Below are 22,766 nucleotides of genomic sequence, written 5' to 3'. Positions count from 1 at the left end.
GTCTGGGGGTTAACATAGGCTACGTGGCCGCGGCCTATTTCGGGGATGTGGGGGACCAGGAGAGGGGCGTGAATTCTCCATGTAAATGTGTACCGTGTAGCACCACCTGGCGATGGCGGCAGAGGGTATTACAATTTCCTTTTTCACCTGTGCAACACTGAGGTTATGAAGCACTCTTTGCATGGGAAAATTTTTCTTCCTTCCCTTCTCCCCCCCCCCCCCCCCCCCAAAAACGGAGGGGCCTGTCAAAGCAGATGACAATGTCAGGCTGCAACCTTTTCACACAGATCTTCTCTGGGAATACCAATAGTGGCTTTAGGTCTGCCACCACCTGCCAATCACAAGCATCTGACAGCCCTCCTGCGTTCCACCTCCTCCTCTTTCCACCTCTTACCACTTGGCCCTCTTTGACAAGCAACACCTCTCTCCCCTATATATATATATATGCATACATACACACACACACATATACAACGTCCTCCATCCTGGTTCCATGGGCAATATTACATATGTCCACAATAGAAGACTGACTAACAATATGGCAGGTAGTTTCAAGTGAAAAATGTCCAATATATTGAATCAAAAGAGCAATGAGAATGTAATATACATATATCTTATGTGGAAAAGACAGTGTCGAGTAGGCAGTCCGTATTGGAGTACAAGACGTGAACAGACTGTGGAGGGTGGTACACAGAGGCTTTTGAGGCAAACTGAAGAAGAAAACACCTTCTGTTACTAATACCTAGCAGAAGCAGACTTGGTGGTGTGCGTGACGATTAGAGCGTCGGCTACGATTTTGGGAGGTTGGTGGTTCAAACCCCAGCTGAGTCTTACCAAAGACGCTAAAAATGGTACGTGCTAGTTCCTTGCTTGACCTTCAGCAATTGAAAGGATAAGAGCATGGACAGTCCCCATTGGTTGGTATCCATGGGGATGAGGAAATTTCTCCTTTGGGAATGCCCTGCTGAGTGGTGAGAAAGGTGGCGCCATTGTTGTGATGTCACTGGTACCCAGAGTGCCCTGGGAAGTGACGGCACTTCCACCAAGTTCAGTGGTCGTGTTTGTTTCGTCTAACAGACGTGTGTGTCTGCTTGTGTGTTTGTGTGTCACCTCCACTACGAGCTTTGGATCCTGTTAAAAATAAAAAGTTTCAGGAATTATGCCTCACCTTGAGCAGAGTCACCAGTAAAGTTCATTATGATGAGTGAGACTATGGAGGCAGATGCACCAGAGATCGTCTACCTTGAGATGACGACTTCATGTGCACCTCTCTTTCTGCTGACGTCCATAACTTATCTTAATTATTTTTCTGACTGCTGGTTGGCTGGGAGTTTGGCTAAACAATAACCAGCATTAAGGTATTCTGCTAATTCCTTCCCTGCAGAAAATGTTCTATAGAAATTATACGCCACATTAAGACAACATTCCGTAGAACTGCGGGTGGCGGGGAGGGGGAGTGTTGCCTACAACCTGACCCTGGGTACGACCAACACGTATGCAAAATTTGGTGGTGATCAGGCGAAAATCGTGAGTCATCTCCCCGGCCCCCTATCCTCAATGGAATGCACCTTTTAGACGGACGTAGGGAATGATTGGGGGGGGGGGGCGGAATGCAAAGCCCCTCAATTAAACAGTCTCGATGAGAGCTCAGACGTGCAAGGTGTTGTTCTGTTTATATGTTCAATGTTTTTATCTTTTTTGCTACTGCAGGGAATTTTTGACGAACACTGTATGGATAAACTTTTTGGAGCTTTTGCAAGATATTTTGTGTGACCGTACCTAAGTGTTTCAAGTGAATGCTTTTCCATTGATGTGAGTGGTGTATAAAGCATCTATCATTCTCACATGCTTTTGTTTTTTTAGTAACTATAATAAAGGCATACATTTGTACTTTTGTGGAAAAAGTTAATTCAGCACAATGTCCCATGTCAATTAATTTTTCCCTTCCATTACATGGACTTAGGAAAAGGGCAGTATTTTACACCAATTTCAAATTGCTCGGAAAATTGTTCCTTAATAAATCGATAATGATTAAGCAATGAACCAATATAATTTATTAATAAAAAAATTTAAAAATACCGTTGTTGCCAAAGCACTTGCTCACGATAGTGCCCAAATTTCAGATTCCTAGCTCAAAGGATGGCTGAGATATCGCCCGGACAAACAAATAAAAAAATCGGTCAGAGACCGAGTACTTGCCGGAATGTACTTTTTTTATCGGCCATTTTGGATCAAAATGGCGGGAAATCTATACATGTACATACGCTAAGCAATGGAAGGTAACTGAGTAAGTGTATGCATATCTCTCGTCCTTTCAGAGTTATAGTGGTTTGAAATATATTTTCAATGAAAACTTGGCCCCCTGACCTTTGACCCCAAAAAATCATTAAAACTAAGCATTTTTGACCATTTTATATAACATGTTATTTTTCGGGAATTGAATAATGAACATTTTGCTGTTGGTTAGAAGCAAATCGGATAATTTTTGACTGAGTTATTAGCAGACAGAAAGACACAGAAATGTCATATGAAAATCCCTATGCTCCATAATGAGAATCAATTTCAGCTTTGGTCTCCAGCATTTTCAGGTTTGGACTCTCGCATAACGTTATTTTCCCGGGTACCACACAAACGGCTGCACCAATCGCAACCTGACGAATGAAAACACACAGTTAAAAATAATGACCTTGGACAAAGACCTTTTATAAGGACATGGGTTGAATCCCTGCTTGAGAGAATGCCAATCCACTCCCCACAATCACGGTCGTCTCTCCAACTCACAATCCCACGAGATATGCGGAAAGGACGACCCAAAACCAATTATCTTTTTTTGATTCATATATAAACATCATTAAAAGTAAACAATTACCTCTGCCAAAGTTCAAACGACGTGAGTTTAATCTCTACATGAGAGAATTCCACATAGCTATTTGGGCGGTGTATAAGCTAACAGATCGCTGTCTCCATCAATCTTGCCAAGGCCGTAACACCTATCGGCTCAAAATCCTTTTAACTGTTGACTTGGTAGTTTTTACAATGAAGGAAACACGTATCGGGAGTACATACGACATTGCGATTGTGAATGTGACAGCTCTGAGGCGTCTTTCTCTTCGCATCGCAGTGACGGCGAGCACCAACATGGCGGCTGTAAAATTAAAATCTGGCTTCAAGCCCCCTCACCACCCAAAGCCTTCAACCAGACATATTAACACGCTCTCCCCCTTCATTCCCGTTCTTCAAAGCAAAGCGGTAAAAATTGTTGTATCGCCATTATATATTACTAGCAACGGTATCCGCCCTAAGGGCGGGGCTTCAATTGGGAAGCGCAAATAATTGGGTGACCATCGTTTTGGGTGACCTTGAGCTTGACCTTGGGCATAGAGAGTTAAAAATTGGGCACCGTGTATTCCAGGGCAAGGCAAATATGTGTGTAAAGTATGGCGATGCTATGTGAAAAGATGTAGACATAGTACTGCACACAAACAGACAGACAGACAAATGAAAAATCGGTCAGAGACCAAGGACTTGCCGGAATGTACTTTTTTATCGGCCATTTAGGACAAATATGGCGGCCGAACCACGTGACTGATGACGTCATCATTAACATATTTTATTCCCCATGGAGAGTTCTTTACAATGAGCCATGTCCCAATTTTTTCTATTCAGCACATTCAGAGATATGGAGGTGCAAAATTTTTCGGTTTTTCCAAGATGGCGGCCGAACCACGTGACATATGACATCATCATTAACAAATTTTATTACCCATGGAGAGTTCTTTACAATGAGCCATGTCTCAATTTTTTCTGTTCAGCACTTTTGGAGATATAGCGGTGCAAAGTTTTGCCGTTTTTCCAAGATGGCGGCCGACCACGTGACATATGACGTCATCATTAACATATTTTATTCCCCATGGAGAGTTCTTTACAATGAGCCATGTCTCAATTTTTTCTGTTCAGCACTTTTGGAGATATAGTGGCGCAACGTTTTGCCGTTTTTCCAAGATGGCGACCGAACCACGTGACTGATGACGTCATCATTTACATATTTTATTCCCCATGGAGAGTTCTTTACAATGAGCCATGTCTCAATTTTTTCTGTTCAGTACTTTCGGAGATATAGAGGTGCAAAGTTTTTCGGTTTTTCCAAGATGGCGGCCGAACCACGTCACCGATGACGTCATCAATTGGGCACAGTCTACTCCAGGGCAAGACCAATATGTGTGCAAAGTTTGGCGATTCTACGTGCAACGGTGTAGACGCAGTGCTGCAAACAGACAGACAGACAGACAGACAGACAGACAGACAGACAGATGAAAAATCGGTCAGAGACCGAGGACTTGCCGGAATTTACTTTTTTGTCGGCCATTTAGGACAAATATGGCGGCCGAACCATGTGACCGATGACATCATCATTAACATATTTTATTCCCCATGGAGAGTTCTTTACAATGAGCCACGTCTCAATTTTTTCTATTCAGCACTTCCGGAGATATATCGAGGTGCTAAGTTTTTTGGTTTTTCCAAGATGGCGGCCGAACCACGTGACCGATGACGTCATTATTAACATATTTTATTCCCCATGGAGAGTTCTTTCCAATGAGCCATGTCTCATTTTTTCTATTCAGCACTGGAGGTGCAAAGTTTTTCGGTTTTTCCAAGATGGCGGCCGGACCACGTGACCGATGACGTCATCATTAACATATTTTATTCCCCATGGAGAGTTCTTTACAATGAGCCATGTCTCAATTTTTTCTATTCAGCACTTTCAGAGATGTGGAGGTGCAAAAATTTTCGGTTTTTCCAAGATGGCGGCCGAACCACGTGACCTATGACGTCATTATTAACATATTTTATTCCCCATGGAGAGTTCTTTACAATGAGCCTTGTCTCAATTTTTTCTGTTCAGCACTTTTGGAGATTTTGTGGTGCAAAGTTTGCCGTTTTTCCAAGATGGCGGCCGACCACGTGACTGATGACGTCATCATTAACATATTTTATTCCCCATGGAGAGTTCTTTACAATGAGCCATGTTTCAATTTTTTCTGTTCAGCACTTTTGGAGATATAGTGGTGCAAAGTTTTGCCGTTTTTCGAAGATGGCGGCCGACCACGTGACATATGACGTCATCATTAACATATTTTATTCCCCATGGAGAGTTCTTTACAATGAGCCACGTCTCAATTTTTTCTGTTCAGCACTTTTGGAGATATAGTGGCGCAACGTTTTGCCGTTTTTCCAAGATGGCGACCGAACCACGTGACTGATAACGTCATCATTTACATATTTTATTCCCCATGGAGAGTTCTTTACAATGAGCCATGTCTCAATTTTTTCTATTCAGCACTTTTGGAGATATGGAGGTGCAAAGTTTTTCGGTTTTTCCAAGATGGCGGCCGAACCACGTGACAGATGACGTCATCAACATGTTTTATTCCCCATGGAGAGTTCTTTACAATGAGCCATGTCTCAATTTTTTCTATTCAGTACTTTCAGAGCTATGGAGGTGCAAAGTTTTGCCGTTTTTCCAAGATGGCGGCCGAACGACGTGACCTATGACGTCATCATTAACATATTTTATTCCCCATGGAGAGTTCTTTACAATGAGGCATGTCTCAATTTTTTCTGTTCAGCACTTTTGAAGATTTCGTGGTGCAAAGTTTTGCCGTTTTTCCAAGATGGCGGCCGACCACGTGACATAAGACATCATCATTAACATATTTTATTCCCCATGGAGAGTTCTTTACATTGAGCCATGTCTCAATTTTTTCTGTTCAGCACTTTTGGAGATTTCGTGGTGCAAAGTTTTGCCGTTTTTCCAAGATGGCGGCCGACCACGTGACTGATGACGTCATCATTAACATATTTTATTCCCCATGGAGAGTTCTTTACAATGAGCCATGTCTCAATTTTTTCTGTTGAGCACTTTTGGAGATACAGTGGCGCAACGTTTTGCCGTTTTTCCAAGATGGCGACCGAACCACGTGACTGATGACGTCATAATTTACATATTTTATTCCCCATGGAGAGTTCTTTACAATGAGCCATTTCTCAATTTTTTCTGTTCAGTACTTTCGGAGATAAAGAGGTGCAAAATTTTTCGGTTTTTCCAAGATGGCGGCCGAACCACGTCACCGATGACGTCATCAATTGGGCACAGTCTATTCCAGGGCAAGACCAATAAGTGTGCAAAGTTTGGCGATTCTACGTGCAACGGTGTAGACGCAGTGCTGCAAACAGACAGACAAACAGACAGACAGACAGATGAAAAATCGGTCAGAGACCGAGGACTTGCCGGAATTTACTTTTTTATCGGCCATTTAGGACAAATATGGCGGCTGAACCACGTGACCGATGACGTCATCATTAACATATTTTATTCCCCATGGAGAGTTCTTTACAATGAGCAATGTCTCAATTTTTTCTGTTCAGCACTTTTGGAGATATAGTGGTGCAAAGTTTTGCCGTTTTTCCAAGATGGCGGCCGACCACGTGACATATGACGTCATCATTAACATATTTTATTCCCCATGGAGCATTCTTTACAATGAGCCATGTCTCAATTTTTTCTGTTCAGCACTTTTGGAGATATCGTGGTGCAAAGCTTTGCCGTTTTTCCAAGATGGCGGCCGACCACGTGACTGATGACGTCATCATTAACATATTTTATTCCCCATGGAGAGTTCTTTACAATGAGCCATGTCTCAATTTTTTCTGTTCAGCACTTTTGGAGATATAGTGGTGCAAATTTTTGCCGTTTTTCCAAGATGGCGGCCGACCACGTGACATAGGACGTCATCGTTAACATATTTTATTCCCCATGGAGAGTTCTTTACAATGAGCCATGTCTCAATTTTTTCTGTTCAGCACTTTTGGAGATATAGTGGTGCAAATTTTTGCCGTTTTTCCAAGATGGCGGCCGACCACGTGACATATGACGTCATCATTAACATATTTTATTCCCCATGGAGAGTTCTTTACAATGAGCCATGTCTCCATTTTTTCTGTTCAGTACTTTCGGAGATATAGAGGTGCAAAGTTTTTCGGTTTTTCCAAGATGGCGGCCGAACCACGTCACCGATGACGTCATCAATTGGGCACAGTCTATTCCAGGGCAAGACCAATATGTGTGCAAAGTTTGGCGATTCTCCGTGCAACGGTGTAGACGCAGTGCTGCAAACAGACAGACAAACAGACAGACAGACAAACAGACAAACAAACGAACAGATCAACATACTTGCCGGAATCTTTTCCGGCAAGTAACAAACAAACGAACAGATCAACATACTTGCCGGAAAAATTTTTCCCGCAAGTAACAAACAAACGAACAGATCAACATACTTGCCGGAATCTTTTCCGGCAAGTAACAAACAGACAAACAAAATCGGTCAGAGACCGAGGACTTGCCGGAATGTACTTTTTTATCGGCCATTTAGGGCAAATATGGCGGCCGAACCACGTGACCGATGACGTCATCATTATCATATTTTATTCCCCATGGAGAGTTCTTCACAATGAACCATGTCTCAATTTTTTTCTATTCAGGACTTTTGGAGATGTGGAGGTGCAAAGTTTTTCGGTTTTTCCAAGATGGCGGCCGAACCACGTGACTGATGAGGTCATCATTAACATATTTTATTCCCCATGGAGAGTTCTTCACAATGAGCCATGTCTCAATTTTTTCTATTCAGCACTTTCGGAGATATGGAGGTGCTAGGTTTTTCGGTTTTTCCAAGATGGCGGCCGAACCACGTGACTGATGACGTCATCATCAACATATTTTATTCCCCATGGAGAGTTCTTCACAATGAGCCATGTCTCAATTTTTTCTATACAGCACTTTCGGAGATATGGAGGTGCTAGGTTTTTCGGTTTTTCCAAGATGGCGGCCGACCACGTGACTGATGACGTCATCATTAACATATTTTATTCCCCATGGAGAGGTCTTTACAATGAGCCATGTCTCAATTTTTTCTGTTCAGCACTTTTGGAGATATAGTGGTGCAAAGTTTTGCCGTTTTTCCAAGATGGCGGCCGACCACGTGACATATGACGTCATCATTAATATATTTTATTCCCCATGGAGAGTTCTTTACAATGAGCCATGTCTCAATTTTTTCTATTCAGCACTTTTGGAGATATGGAATTGCTAATTTTTTCGGTTTTTCCAAGATGGCGGCCGAACCACGTGACTGATGACGTCATCATTAACATATTTTATTCCCAATGGAGAGCTCTTTACAATGAGCCATGTCTCAATTTTTTCTGTTCAGCACTTTCAGAGATATAGAGGTGCAAGGTTTTTCCAAGATGGCGGCCGAACCACGTGACCAATGACGTCATCAATTGGGCACAGTCTATTCCAGGGCAAGACCAATATGTGTGCAAAGTTTGGCAATTCTACGTGCAACGGTGTAGACACAGTGCTGCAAACAGACAGACAAACAGACAGACAGACAGACAAATGAAAAATCGGTCAGAGACCGAGGACTTGCCGGAATGTACTTTTTTATCGGCCATTTAGGCCAAATATGGCGGCCGAACCATGTGACCGATGACGTCATCATTAGCATATATTATTCCCCATGGAGAGTTCTTTACAATGAGTCATGTCTCAATTTTTTCTATTCAGCACTTTCGGAGATATGGAGGTGCTAGGTTTTTCCAAGATGGCGGCTAACCCACGTGACCGATGACGTCATTATTAACATATTTTATTCCCCATGGAGAGTTCATTACAATGAGCCATGTCTCAATTTTTTCTATTCAGCACTTTCGGAGATATGGAGGTGCTAGGTTTTTCCAAGATGGCGGCTAAACCACGTGACCGATGACGTCATTATTAACATATTGTATTCCCCATGGAGAGTTCTTTACAATGAGTCATGTCTCAATTTTTTCTATTCAGCACTTTCAGAGATATGGAGGTGTTAGGTTTTTCGGTTTTTCCAAGATGGCGGCCGAACCACGTGACATATGACGTCATCATTAACAAATTTTATTCCCCATGGAGAGTTCTTTACAATGAGCCATGTCTCAATTTTTTCTGTTCAGCACTTTTGGAGATATAGTGGTGCAAATTTTTTGCCGTTTTTCCAAGATGGCGGCCGACCACGTGACATATGACATCATCATTTACATATTTTATTCCCCATGGAGAGTTCTTTACAATGAGCCATGTCTCAATTTTTTCTGTTCAGCACTTTCGGAGATATAGAGGTGCAAAGTTTTTCCAAGATGGCGGCCGAACCACGTGACTGATGACGTCATCATTAACATATTTGATTCCCCATGGAGAGTTCTTTACAATGAGCCATGTCTCAATTTTTTTGGTTCAGTACTTTTGGAAATATGGAGGTGCAAATTTTTTCGGTTTTTCCAAGATGGCGGCCGAACCACGCGACTGATGACGTCATCATTAACATCTTTTATTCCCCATGGAGAGTTCTTCACAATGAGCCATGTCTGAATTTTTTCTGTTCAGCACTTTGAGATATCGAGGTGCAAATTTTTTCGGTTTTTCCAAGATGGCGGCCGAACCACGTGACCGATGACGTCATCATTTGGGCACAGTATATTAGAGGGCAAGTCCAATATGTGTGCTAAGTTTGGCGATTCTACGTGCAACGGTGTAGACGCAGTGCTGCAAACAGACAAACAGACAAACAGACAAACAGACAAACAAACGAACAGATCAACATACTTGCCGGAATCTTTTCCGGCAAGTAACAAACGAACAGATCAACATACTTGCCGGAATCTTTTCCGGCAAGTAACAAACAGACAAACGAACAGATCAACATACTTGCTGGAAAAAAATTTCCGGCAAGTAACAAACAGACAGACAAACAAACAGACAGACAAACAAACGAACAGATCAACATACTTGCCGGAAAATTTTTCCGGCAAGTAACAAACGAACAGATCAACATACTTGCCGGAAAATTTTTCCGGCAAGTAACTAACCAACCAACATACTTGCCGGAATCTATTTCGAAGTGGAGTGAAAACCGAGTGCTCCCCTTTGGTGCGTGTCATCGCCGGGCCCCCTTCTTGTCCGGCAATGATGTTATGCAGCGCCTGGAGATGGAATAGGAAAGGAGTGGTGTACAATATAGCAGAGAAAGGGGTGATGTCGAGCCTAATAGGTTCTAAAAGATGGTGTTCGTTTGTGACGAAATGATTGCGCGTCATCAATCAGCTGTTACCAATAAGGTAGTGCAGAACAAGCCAGTCTAGTTTTCTTTAGATAAAGTGTGTGTATATCTCTCAAATAGTACATCTTTACTGAAATGGTGACCGTGAACCCTTGTCTCACACCAGAAATTGCTGCAAGGGTTCTGACCAATAGGAGGTACCTGCCACACATCCAGCATATTTACGCATCCATTCTACTAGGATTTGGGGGGGCCGGGAAATAAGATTTCTACTGTTAAAAAAGGTACTTCCGTCTTAAGACGTAGTTTCCAATGGGCGGAGCCTGTGAAAGACAGGACCACCCACTAAACATAAGCAGTGTCAGCTGCCACACTGTGATCTACAGGTCAACCAGCCAACCTCTTTAGCAATGTCATCCCAAGCGTTGTCGCCTGGCAAGTATTTTCAAAAACAAAATATGGACTGCCATTACGTGTGGGCCAGATAATGAGGGCAAAGTACGTCACGTCCTCCCTGAAGTTAATGAACCAGCTTGGATTTTAATCAACAATCTCATGGTTATTTGATAACTCCACTAACATTAGCTGGGTTTAAAGAGGTTAGAATCCAACTCCGTAGGATTGCTCGTTAGGCCATCCCCTGCGCAGCAGGAGACTTGCAATCGTGTGTGTGTGTGTGTGTGTGTGTGTGTGTGTGTGTGTGTGTGTGTGTGTGTGTGTGTGTGTGTGTGTGTGTGTGTGTGTGTGTGTGTGTGTGTGTGTGTGTGTGTGTATGCATCCATGTGTCCTAGCGTCCTGGCCGTAACTTTTTTACCATTTGAGTTTTGTCATCAAATTTTCATCAAGACTTTATTATGATAATAAACGGAGAAGGCAAATTAATAATTTTGTCAAAAGGTCAAAGGTCAGCATCACTAAAATAATCAATTTCCATCCAATTTACCTGAAATTTAAATTTACCATTTGAGTTTGTCATCAAATTTTCAACAAAGCTTTATGAGAATATGGAGAAGGAAAATTAACAATTTGGTCAAAAGGTCAGTGTCACAAAATCAATTTTTATCTGATTGACCTGAAATATAAAGAATTGGCATATCGGATCACTGAATTGGCTCACTAATCCAATGGTTGTAGTCAATCGTTTTTATTTATTTTTTAGATCCAAAGGTCAAAGTTGCACAAAATCGTCAATTTTTATCCATTTGACCTGAATTTTAAGAATTTGCATATTGGGTCACAGAATTGGTTCACCAATCAAAAGCTCGAAGCTGATTAATTTAACAGCATTTGTATCGTGCCTCACTGAATTTGGAAGCAAACTATTTTTGAGGTCAAAAGGTCAAAGGTCAACTCTAGCTCAAACTTCTAAGATCATAAATTTTCATCTATAAAAAAGGCACTTTTCATCCTATTGACCCGAGCTTTGATCAAGATCGTCAATTTTGATCTGGATGAAATGGGCAATTTGCTGGATCAATTGCAACCTCTTTTGGGGGGCAGGGGGGAGGATTTTGCAAGTATCATGCTCAGCATGACATCTTCTTGTTTGTCTGTTTGTTTGTGAACAAGATATCTCAAAATATTGTGGACGGATTCAAACGAAATTTGGGAGAGAGGTTGTGTGTATGACAAGGACGAAATGATTAGATTTTGGTGAAGATCTGGATTCGGATCCGGCTGGTATAATTTTAAGTGATTCTTCATCATTGAGAGATCAGGACAAAAACGATACAGAGGTGGATATCTCAAAATGTTTTGGACGGATTTGGACGACACTTGGTGGAGAGATTGGTTGTCTGACAAGGACTAATCGATTCGATTTTGGCTTTACACTGTTTTCATTATTATGAGCATACCGAAGAAGAAGAAGAAGACGTTTGAATACAAACAGATGCGGACGGGCTTTGCATTTTCAGATGTTTTCTAGTTATATCTGTAATTTGTCTTGAATTTCACAAGTTCCCATTTATATGTTACGAAGAACAAATGGCCCTTCTCTCCCCTCCTCTTACTCCGAATGCCATTCCAACCTCCATCCCTTTTTCTTCCCGTACATCTGCAAAAGCTTGAACCTTTTTCTCACCTTATCCCTCTTCCTCTGTTTTCTCCATTTCATTTTGCTTAACAGCTGCGTACATAATATGTAGATTGCTAATGATAAGACTGAAGAGGCAGAGTTTTTTTTCTCTGAGTCGTACACGCATTCTCAGAACGCTAGAGGGTGTCACGTCCAATTTCTGGGTTAAGAGGGAGATCCTTCAGAACTTTGTTATTATTAAGGCTTCCAAAAAGTTTGTTTTTGAAAGACTTATTTATTATTGTTCTGATTTTTTTTTTTGCCAGATTTTGTGACTACGGTTTCTTAAACACAGTAAGAACGGTGATGTCTCACTGAATTGGATTCAGACATTACGCAAATTGTTGTTTAATATTCAAGTCAATCGGATGAAAATTTATGATTTTCAAAGTTTGAGGTTGAGTTGACCTTTGACCTTTTGACCTCAAAAATAGTTAGTTTCCCAATTGTCTCAATATGCAAATGCTGTTCAATTTTCAAGTCAATCAAATGAAAAACGACAATTTTAGAAATTCGACCTGAATATGAACTTTGACCTCAAAATCAATAGGCTTCCTCTTCATTTGACCTTTTGCCCTCAAAATTAGTTCGTTTCCCAATTGTCTCAATATGCAAATGCTGTTCAATTTTCACAAATGAAAAACTAGAATATTTTAGAAATTCGACCTGAATATGAACTTTGACCTCAAAATCAATAGGCTTCCTCTTCATTTGACCTTTTGCCCTCAAAAATAGTTAGTTTCCCAATTGTTTCAATATGCAAATGCTGTTCAATTTTCAAGTCAATCAAATGAAAAACTAAAATTTTAGAAATTCGACCTGAATATGAACTTCGACCTCAAAATCAATAGGCTTCCTCTTCATTTGACCTTTTGACCTCAAAAATAGTTAGTTTCACAATTGTCTGAATATGCAAATGCTGTTCAATTTTCAAGTCGATCAAATAAAAAACGACAATTTTAGAAATTCGACCTGAAGATGACATTCGACCTTTGAACCCAAAATCACTAGGCTTCTTCCTTATGACCAACTCTAGCATGTGGGGAAGCTTTGTGAAGGTCGGTATAAAATTGTGACCTGTAGGCGATTGACACAGACAGACAGAATAAGGTACCAGACCGACCAATATACTTGAAAAATCTTCGCTGTTGCAAGCAACAACCAACAACGCAACAACCTGGCATGTCGGGTGCGTGGCTCCTTTGCTCTTGGCGCGTAATTATGCACCTGCAGAAAGTGCGCCCATAGGTCAGAGACGAAGTGTCATTCTGTAATTAAAGTAGGCGCTAATTTAGCACGCACTCCTGTACGCCTATTACGGCTAATAAAAGCTGTATATTTCATAAGGCAGAGCGGACCCGAGGGGAAGGGCACACGGGTGGGTAAGGCTTCCATGGGATAATAAATTGGAACGAACACATCGCACTTACGGCTTCTGTCGCACCTTGTAATCTCTACGTTTGCTTATTACGCGACATCTGCGCTCGTTTTGAGACGCTTCGACAGCTTTTATGATCGAGCGGCGACGGTCTCGGGGGGCAAAGCCCTAATTAACCCCGGGGTCGCAACAGCTGCCTCGTGCGGCTCCAAGGTTCGCGGTTCGCGACCGCTCCGACGTCACGCGGGGGCGCATACGTCACAACGAGATGGCGGGAAACGGAGTGCTTAAATTCCAGGAGGTTTCTATCGAAACGGATGTCGACCCGTCGACTTCCGGCCAAACCCGTCCAGATTGCGCAGCGAGCGCGAAAACGCCTTCCGACAATCTGGCGCACAAGTTAAAACCTCGTTATTGAATTAATTTGATTTCATTCCTCGAATCCCCGGGAATCTCGTTCGTCATTTTAAGGGCCGCTCCACTTTCACTTAAAGCTGCGAGATTAAATCCCACCCCGTACCGGTATCATTCCCAATTTAATGAACCCTATTAAGCTTGATTTGTGAGCTTGGCACCTTGGGTCAGAAAAACCTTGTATCACCAAACAACCGGCTGGTTCATCCAGACATGAATCACGACATGTATCGGGCCAGATAAGAGGCATCAAAATTTGGTAAAACATTCTGTCGACATCGTCAGCAGCTCATGTCACCGTGACGTCACTGATATTATGACGCACGCTGCAATGCGCCGGCATTCCATCTGGGCTTGTTTATCGGTGCATCTGGGCCCTGGAGGTTCAAAATTATATTAGTGAACAGACACGAAACAACGTAATTACATTTTTTTTTTATGGTGGTCAGGAGTTAGTGTGTTTTCTTTTTTAATATCTTGGCTCCTCCATGAGCCTGGACGTACTTCCTTTTAATGGGGCCAATTATTCCTGCGCCTTGTGGGTTCGGTGGGGGAAAGTTCCTGGCGGAAGTGTTTCACAAACCAGATGGGCATGCCTGAAGTTTTACTGGAGACGGTTGGGATTGGTCGTTTGTTCAGGATGCCGGTGATAAGTCTCCTACTCTTTGCGAAAGACAGAGTGGGATCTTCAAGGTCCACCAACTAATGCTGGCAGACAGGACAGCCAGCTCAAGGTCCCATCCGAAGGATTGCGCACTTTGTGATAAGGCCCAGTCTGGAAAGCACCAATCCGGAAGTTTATAGTCGGGTCAGGAATCGAACCCAGACTAGACAGCTTAAAAGACGATGCAATTACCGAACATTGCTTGCATCGAAATGTCTCTGTCGCTCTTGGAATCCAAACACGATCACGAAACGTGTACGATGTCCAACTTTCACCCAACGTGTCACGTGTCTTAAATTTGTGTCACGTGTGACAAAGTTGTCTGCCCCGTACAACATGTCACATGACAACTGTACAAGTCATGCATCATTTAATAATCTTAACATGGGCGTACAATGGTAACATGTATCGAAGATGATCTTGGGGTTGGGTACAACTTTTGTTCAGACACGACAGCCTGCATACATTGGTTTCCAAAGAGCAGCGTGTGTGTCCAACAACAACCCACCACGGAACCCTGGTAGGGCGCATACCTACATCCACCAGGCCGAACGGTTTATGTTTTGCATACCAATGATAGGTCGGATCTGGATTCGGATCTTCACAAAAATTGATTCGTCCTTGTTAGATACATAATCTGTCCACCAAGTTTCGTCAGAATCCGTCCGTAACTTTTTGAGATATTGTGCCATACATCGTTTTGTCCTCATCTCTCAATAGGGAAAAATCACTTTTGAAATTCTCATATCTGGATCCAGATTTGGATCTTCACCAAGATCGGATCAATTCGTCCTTGTCACAAACCTAATGTGTCCACCAAGTTTCATTCGAATCCGTCTGTAACTTTTTGAGATATTGTGGTATATATTGTTTTTAGCCCAATTTCTCAATGGTGAAGAATCACTTAAAAATTATAGAATCTAGAACAGTATACAGATCAGTATTCAGATCTTCACCAAACTTAAATCGATTCGTCCTTGTCACAAACCCAACCTCTCCACCAAGTTTCGTCAGAATCCGTCTGTAACTTTTTGAGATATTGTGCCATACGTCATTTTCGTCCCCATCTCTCAATAGTGAAAAATCACTTTTGAAATTCTTATATCTGGATCCAGATTTGGATCCTCACCAAAATCGGATCAATTCGTCCTTGTCACAAACCTAATTTGTCCACCAAGTTTCATTCGAATCCGTCTTTAACATTTTGAGGTATTGTGGTATATATTGTTTTAAGCCCTATTTCTCGATAGTGAAGAATGACTTTTAAAATTATAGTATCGAGAACAGTATCCAGATCAGTATTCAGATCTTCACCGAAATTAAATCGATTCGTCCTTGTCACAAACCCAACCTCTCCACCAAGTTTCGTCAGAATCCGTCCGTAACTTTTTGAGATATTGTGCCATACATCGTTTTCGTCCCCATCTCTCAATAGTGAAAAATAACTTTTTAAATTCTCATATCTGGATCCAGATTTGGATCTTCACCAAAATCGGACCAATTCGTCCTTGTCACAAACCTAATTTGTCCACTAAGTTTCATCCGAATCCGTCCGTAACTTTTTGAGATATTGTGCCATACATCGTTTTCGTCCCCATCTCTCAATAGTGAAAAATCACTTTTTAAATTCTCATATCTGGATCCAGATTTGGATCTTCACCAAAATCGGATCAATTCGTCCTTGTCACAAACCTAATCTGTCCACCAAGTTTCATTCGAATCCGTCCGTAACTTTTTGAGATATTGTGCCATACATCGTTTTCGTCCCCATCTCTCAATCGTGAAAAATCACTTTTTAAATTCTCATATCTGGATCCAGATTTGGATCTTCACCAAAATCGGATCAATTCGTCCTTGTTACAAACCTAATCTGTCCACCAAGTTTTATTCGAATCCGTCCGTAACTTTTTTGAGATATTGTGGTATATATTGGTTTTAGCCCTATTTCTCAATGGTGAAGAATCACTTAAAAATTATAGAATCTAGAACAGTATCCAGATCAATATTCAGATCTTCACCAAAATTAAATCGATTCGTCCTTGTCACATACCCAACCTCTCCACCAAGTTTCGTCCGAATCCGTCTCTAACGTTTGGAGATATTCTATTCACAGACAAACAGCCAGACATACAGGGTGAACACACAACGTCCGTTCACCTTCCATTGCGGAGGAATTGAAGACTTTTCCACTCCCTAAATTCGAACCCCGTTGAGCTGCACCTCCTTGACATCACTGACAACATACGTCACAAGGACACATTATTAGTGGGATGACAAACATTGGCCAACTTTGTGCCACGTGACATAAATCACGTATTTTGTACATTTTATAAACTGTAAACAAATTCTTCGCATTTTATTCTGTGCATTCTGTGAATCATTCACCTGAATTCATTCTGTGAATGAATTGTTTTACAGTTCGGGATGCTGAGATGCCCTCTTAGTTGTCAATAATGTCGCATATCCCGTTCACAACTACTCCACAAATTTGTTTAAACATTTCCTGTGTTTTTGAAAACAGATCGACTTCACTGGAAGTCGAGGGAACGATTGACCTCATGACCCCTGGTTTGGCGGGAAACGCGACAGAAAACACAGGATCGATCCTAAACTAATAAAGGACCAACAGTGAGTATTATTTTGAAATTTACACGCTTTATACACACCTTTGTAAATTAAATAGGCTACCTGCGCAAACTAAGCGAAGTGTCGGTGTCATTTTAATGTTGATGCAAACTTTATATTGGTGCACATGGATTTTTGTCGCAAAATAAATAATAAATGATGTTAATTGTACAAATACAACATAAATAATAATACTGTTATTAATGAAGATTTTTTTATTTCAATGTTTTTTCACCTCCCATGATCTTATGTGTAGTTATGAGGGCTTAATTGTGATATTATGGGAAACTTAAACAAGCCATTTGTGTCGTCACGATCACCATACATGGCAAGTTGGAGATGAAAAATGGGTTTAGGTGGGAATCGAAAGGGGTTATTTATTTATTTCTTAGATGTGATCGGAAGAGATACCACGTGCGGAATCCTGGAGGGTGGTGACGTCACCTTCGGTGAGAGAAAGCTCATGACGTCACACAGCAAATTGACCAGAGGGATACATTGCATATCAGCTGCAGGTCGCTCCAACGCCTCCAAGTGGGTGTGTAAGTGTGTTCCATTACCCCTGGAAGGGTGTTTTCCATTACCTTGGTGTGGTGTGTTCTATTATCCTGGAAGGGTGTGTCCCATTACTCCTGGAGGGGCGAATTCCTTTACCTTGGTGTGGTGTGTTCTATTATCCTGGAAGGGTGTGTTCCATTACTCCTGGAGGGGTGTGTTCCATTTGCCCTGAAGGGGCGAATTCCATTACCTTGGAGTGGGGTGTTCTATTATCCTGGAAGGGTGTGTTCCATTACCTTGGTGTGGTGTGTTCTATTATCCTGGAAGGGTGTGTTCCGTTACCTTGGTGTGGTGTGTTCCGTTACCTTGGAGTGGTATGTTCCATTACTCCTGGAGGGGTGTGTTCCATTACTCATGGAAGGGTGTGTTCCGTTACCTTGGAGTGGTATGTTCCATTACTCCTGGAGGGGTGTGTTGGTGCGATTGACATGAAATTTACACCATAGCAATGCGTCTACTTGAAGCAGAAGTAGACGAGTAAAACTTTTCTTTCGGCTTTAATCAACACAAAATGGTGAATGGCATCCGCAACAATAAGGAGAAGAATAAGAAAATCACAAAAGTTATCGAAACTCACACAATCATATAATCAAAATCACAAAACTCAGGAACAGTCAAACACACAACTACGTCACTACTCTTATGGAATTTTAAAGTGATAATTATGACGTCATAGGTAACATGGTCTGGGTGCCATCTTGTTTAATTTAAATATATTTAATCATTTTGTTGGCAAGCATTGTTGTGATTGACATGAAAGTTTCACCATAGGATGTGTCAACTGATGTAGAATTTATTTTTACTGGTAATTATGACGCCATAGGTCACATGGTGAGGGCACCATCTTGGAAAAAACGAAAAAATCGAAAAAACCTGGAACACTATATATCCGAAACCGCTCCATAGAAAAATTGAAATGTGACTCATTGTAAAGAACTCCACATGGGAAATATGTGTTGCTAATGACGACGTCATCAGTAACTTCATTATGACGTCATAATTCGACAATACAACGCTTGGTCAGATGAGTTTGAAATTTCTTAAGAGTGATCTATGCATCAATTATATTGGAGAATGTAAATTTATGATGTCGTCGGTCACGTGGTCTGGCAGCCATATTGGGTCAAATAAGAAAAGAAAAAACATTAAAATACAGAAAAGTTGGCTCGCACCAAGTTGACTGTGCAGGATAAGTATTCGATGAATACCATGTAGTTTCATTATTTTGTTTCCAAGCCTTTTTAAGGCTAATTCAACGTACATGTCTCAGCTAAAATATATTATGTTCTAAGTATCATCAGTTGTAAACAATGCAATACCAAAATAAAATGTTGCATTATTGAACAGGGTTGACATTGACTCATTGAAGAAAATTTTGAAATCTGTTGTTTGATAATTTTGGGACATGACGTATTAGCGGGATTTGGCCATGCAATCTTATTGGCTGATTTGGGCTGGTCCAAAAACATATGGGCTGGTGAGGAAGGATTGTTGGGGCTGCCGAATATGGGAGTTAATGCCAACTGAGAGCACAAATCAGCGATGAAGCGTACAAATCGGAGGTAATGAAAATATTTAAATATGAGGAACTCATTGTGTAATATACACAATTTCAAAACACACCTGGTCACAAGTGTGCCTCACTGACCGGGTCTCCAGTCGAAGTCCTCAGCTTCATCCCGTTGTAGCCCTTCAACCTCGATATGGTCAGCTAAGTTGGAACACGTGGCTCCGTCATTCAAATGGAACACCTGGCTCCATCGAACCCACCTAGCCTTCTATGTCCCCCACCACTTCATCCCTCCTTGTATCTGTATATATGTAACATGCAGGTGATCTTACAACTCTTCTTCAGTACCTTCAGTGCACCAGATCTAGACTGCTCCACCAGGTCTTTCATAAATCGAAAAGGTTTCTCAAAGAACCTCCTTCTCTTCCTCTGTTTTTCCTTCCTTTGCCTCCTCATCCTCTCCACCCTCTTTAAGTTCACCAATCTCACTCTCGCCTGCTTCGTCAACACCTCCAATCCATTCCCTTCTCCTTCCAGCGCCTTCTTCCATCTTCTTTTCAAGCTCCTCGAATCTTTTCTCAGCTCCAGGATCTCCCTCTGTCGCTTCTGCCAAGATATATATATATATATAGTATTGAAGGAACTGCGCTCCAACGCGAGTCGAAAGAATTGACGCGACCAAAGACGGAATTCGTCCGAGTTGCTTTATTAAAACAAAACAGCTCAGGTATTCTCCCAAGCCCGTTTATCGGGCAGCAATATATACACATTTATGTCGGGAAGTTTGCCCGGCAAAAGCTATACCGGGCATGCCCGGGTATCAAGGGCGAGCCTTGGAAAGGCGAGTCTGGACCTGCCCGGGCGTGTTTGGCTGCGGCCTGGCAAGTCGAGGCTGGGCGTGCCCGGGCGCTCTGGACGAGCACTGGAAAGGCGATAGCGGGCATGCCCGGACGCTCTGGGCGAGCCCTGGAAAGGCGATAGCGGGCATGCCCGGACGCTCTGGGCGAGCCCTGGAAAGGCGATAGCGGGCATGCCCGGACGCTCTGGGCGAGCCCTGGAAAGGCGATAGCGGGCATGCCCGGACGCTCTGGGCGAGCCCTGGAAAGGCGATAGCGGGCATGCCCGGACGCTCTGGGCGAGCCCTGGAAAGGCGAGAGCGGGCATGCCCGGGAAAGACGAGACCGGGCGTGCCCGGGAGGTTCGAGCGTGCCCGGGAACAGTGAGTCCGGGCATGCCCGGGAGTGGCGCGTCTGGCCGTGTTCTGGCCGGTGCAAGGCGATTGTGTGCATCCAGCGGTAACCGCTACACACGCCCCTCCAGAATCGACCTGCACCGGCAGGGTCAATTTAAGGGGGGTCCGGATGACCCGGCCGAAGCGACCCCTGGAGGGTCGTGGGGAGGGGTCCGACGTGGTGGTGGGTGGTCGAGCGGGGGGAACTGTGGACGGGGGGCAGCCTCGCCGCGGAGGAAGGGCCAACCGTGGTGGTCGGTCGACGTCCATGTGCGCCGGTTTGAGGCGGTCCACATAAATCCGGTCCGGCCGGCCGCCGAAGTCGACGATGAAAGACTTGTCGCCCCGTCGCAGGACCCGGAAGGGCCCGTCGTACGGCGGCCGGAGTGGCCCCCGGTGCGCGTCATGACGCACAAAGACGTACTCCGCTGTGCGAAGCGCCGGGGGGACGTAGGACTGGGGGCCACCGTGGCGGGACGTCGGCACGGGGGCAAATCGTCGGGCGGCCTCCTGGAGGTCCGAGCGCTGGCGAGCGGCGGACCAGGGACTGGTAGCGTCGGGCACGAATTCGCCTGGGACGCGGAGCGGCTGACCGTAGACGAGCTCGGCGGCGGACGCCTGGAGGTCTTCCTTGGGGGCCGTGCGAAGGCCCAAAAGGACCCACGGCAGCCGGTCGGCCCAACCGTCGTCCTGAAGGCCGGCCATGAGTGTGGCCTTCATGGAGCGGTGAAACCGCTCGCACAACCCGTTGGCTTGGGGGTGGTAGGCCATGGTGCGGTGCAGCGTGACCCCCAACGAACGGGCGACCGCGCCCCAAAGCTCAGACGTGAACTGTGGGCCGCGGTCGGACGAGATGTCTGCTGGTGCGCCGAAGTGCGCGACACAGGTGGCGATGAACGCCTGCGCCACGTCGGCGGTGGTGGTGGAGGCGAGGGGCACGGCCTCCGGCCACCTGGTGGTCCTGTCCACCATCGTGAGCAGGTGGGTGAACCCCCGCGAGGGGGGCAGGGGACCCACCAGGTCCACGTGGACGTGGTCGAAACGCCGTTCAGGCACGGCGAAAGGTGCCAGCGGGGCCTGGGTGTGGCGGTGGACCTTGACCCGCTGGCAGGCCGTGCAGGCGTTGGCCCAGTCGCGGATGTTTCGTCGAAGGCCGTGCCAGACGAAACGCGCCGACACCAGCTTCTGAGAAGCTTTCCGGCCCGGGTGAGAAAGGCCGTGGATGGAGGCGAAGATGCGGCGCTGCCAGGAAACGGGCACGATGGGGCGAGGCTGGCCCTGGGAGACGTCGCAGAGCAGGACGGTGCCCGCGAAGGGAATGTCGGCCAGGCAGAGGCCCGTGTCCGCCGCACGGAGTGCCTGCACCGAGGCGTCGGTGGTCTGGTCGGCCGCCATGAGCGCGAAGTCCATGCCGAGGTGGACCACGTTCGCGCTGGCCCGAGAAAGACAGTCGGCCACGGCGTTGTCTTTGCCGGCGACGTGCCGGATGTCCGTGGTGAACTCCGACACGGCGGAGAGGTGGCGCTGCTGGCAGGCCGACCACGGCTCCGTGACCTTAGCCATTGCGTAGACCAACGGCTTGTGGTCGACGAAAGCCGTGAACGGGCGGCCCTCCAGGAGGTGTCGGAAATGGCGAACGGCCAGGAATAGCCCGAGCAGCTCGCGGTCGAACGTGCTGTAGTTTAACTCATTCGGCCGGAGTTGCCGGCTGAAAAAAGCGAGTGGCTGCAAAACCCCGTCCACCCATTGCTCATGGACGGCGCCCACCGCGTAGTTGGAGGCGTCCGTAGTGAGGGCGATGGGCGCGTTGAGCACCGGGTGAGCCAGCAGCGTTGCGTCGGCGAGGGCCCGTTTGGCACTGGCAAAGGCCGCGTCCATGGCCGCGGACCAAACAATGTCATGCTTGGCCGGCTTGCCCCGGAGGGCCTCGTAAAGGGGCCGCATGAGCTGAGCAGCGCGGGGCACGAATCGGTGATAAAAATTCACCATGCCGAGGAACTCTTGGAGGGCCTTGATGGAACACGGACGCGGGAACGTGGTGATGGCCTCGACCTTGGTCGGCAGCGGCACGGCCCCGGTCTTGGTGATGCGGTGGCCCAAAAAGTCAACGGTCGTCGCGCCGAAGTGGCATTTGACCGGGTTGACAATTAAGCCG

The 22,766-nt window shown here is 44.7% G+C and overlaps 1 protein-coding gene across 1 annotated transcript in view; it reads left to right on the top strand.

The window, feature by feature from the left end:
• The window catches only part of LOC137421140 (proprotein convertase subtilisin/kexin type 5), a 172,006-nt gene extending 153,011 nt beyond the window's left edge, over nt 1-18,995 (top strand). The window contains exons 16-17 of the transcript XR_010983262.2: nt 17,209-17,315; nt 17,705-18,995. The gene's annotated coding sequence lies outside the window, so the exon portion shown is untranslated. The remainder of the gene's footprint in view (nt 1-17,208; nt 17,316-17,704) is intronic.
• The last annotated feature ends 3,771 nt before the right edge of the window (nt 18,996-22,766 follow it).

The sequence above is a fragment of the Myxine glutinosa genome, chromosome 2, assembly GCF_964187855.1.
Source record: "Myxine glutinosa chromosome 2, kmMyxGlut1.1, whole genome shotgun sequence".
Lineage (NCBI taxonomy): Eukaryota > Metazoa > Chordata > Myxini > Myxiniformes > Myxinidae > Myxine > Myxine glutinosa.
This window is presented reverse-complemented; position numbering and strand designations above follow the sequence as displayed.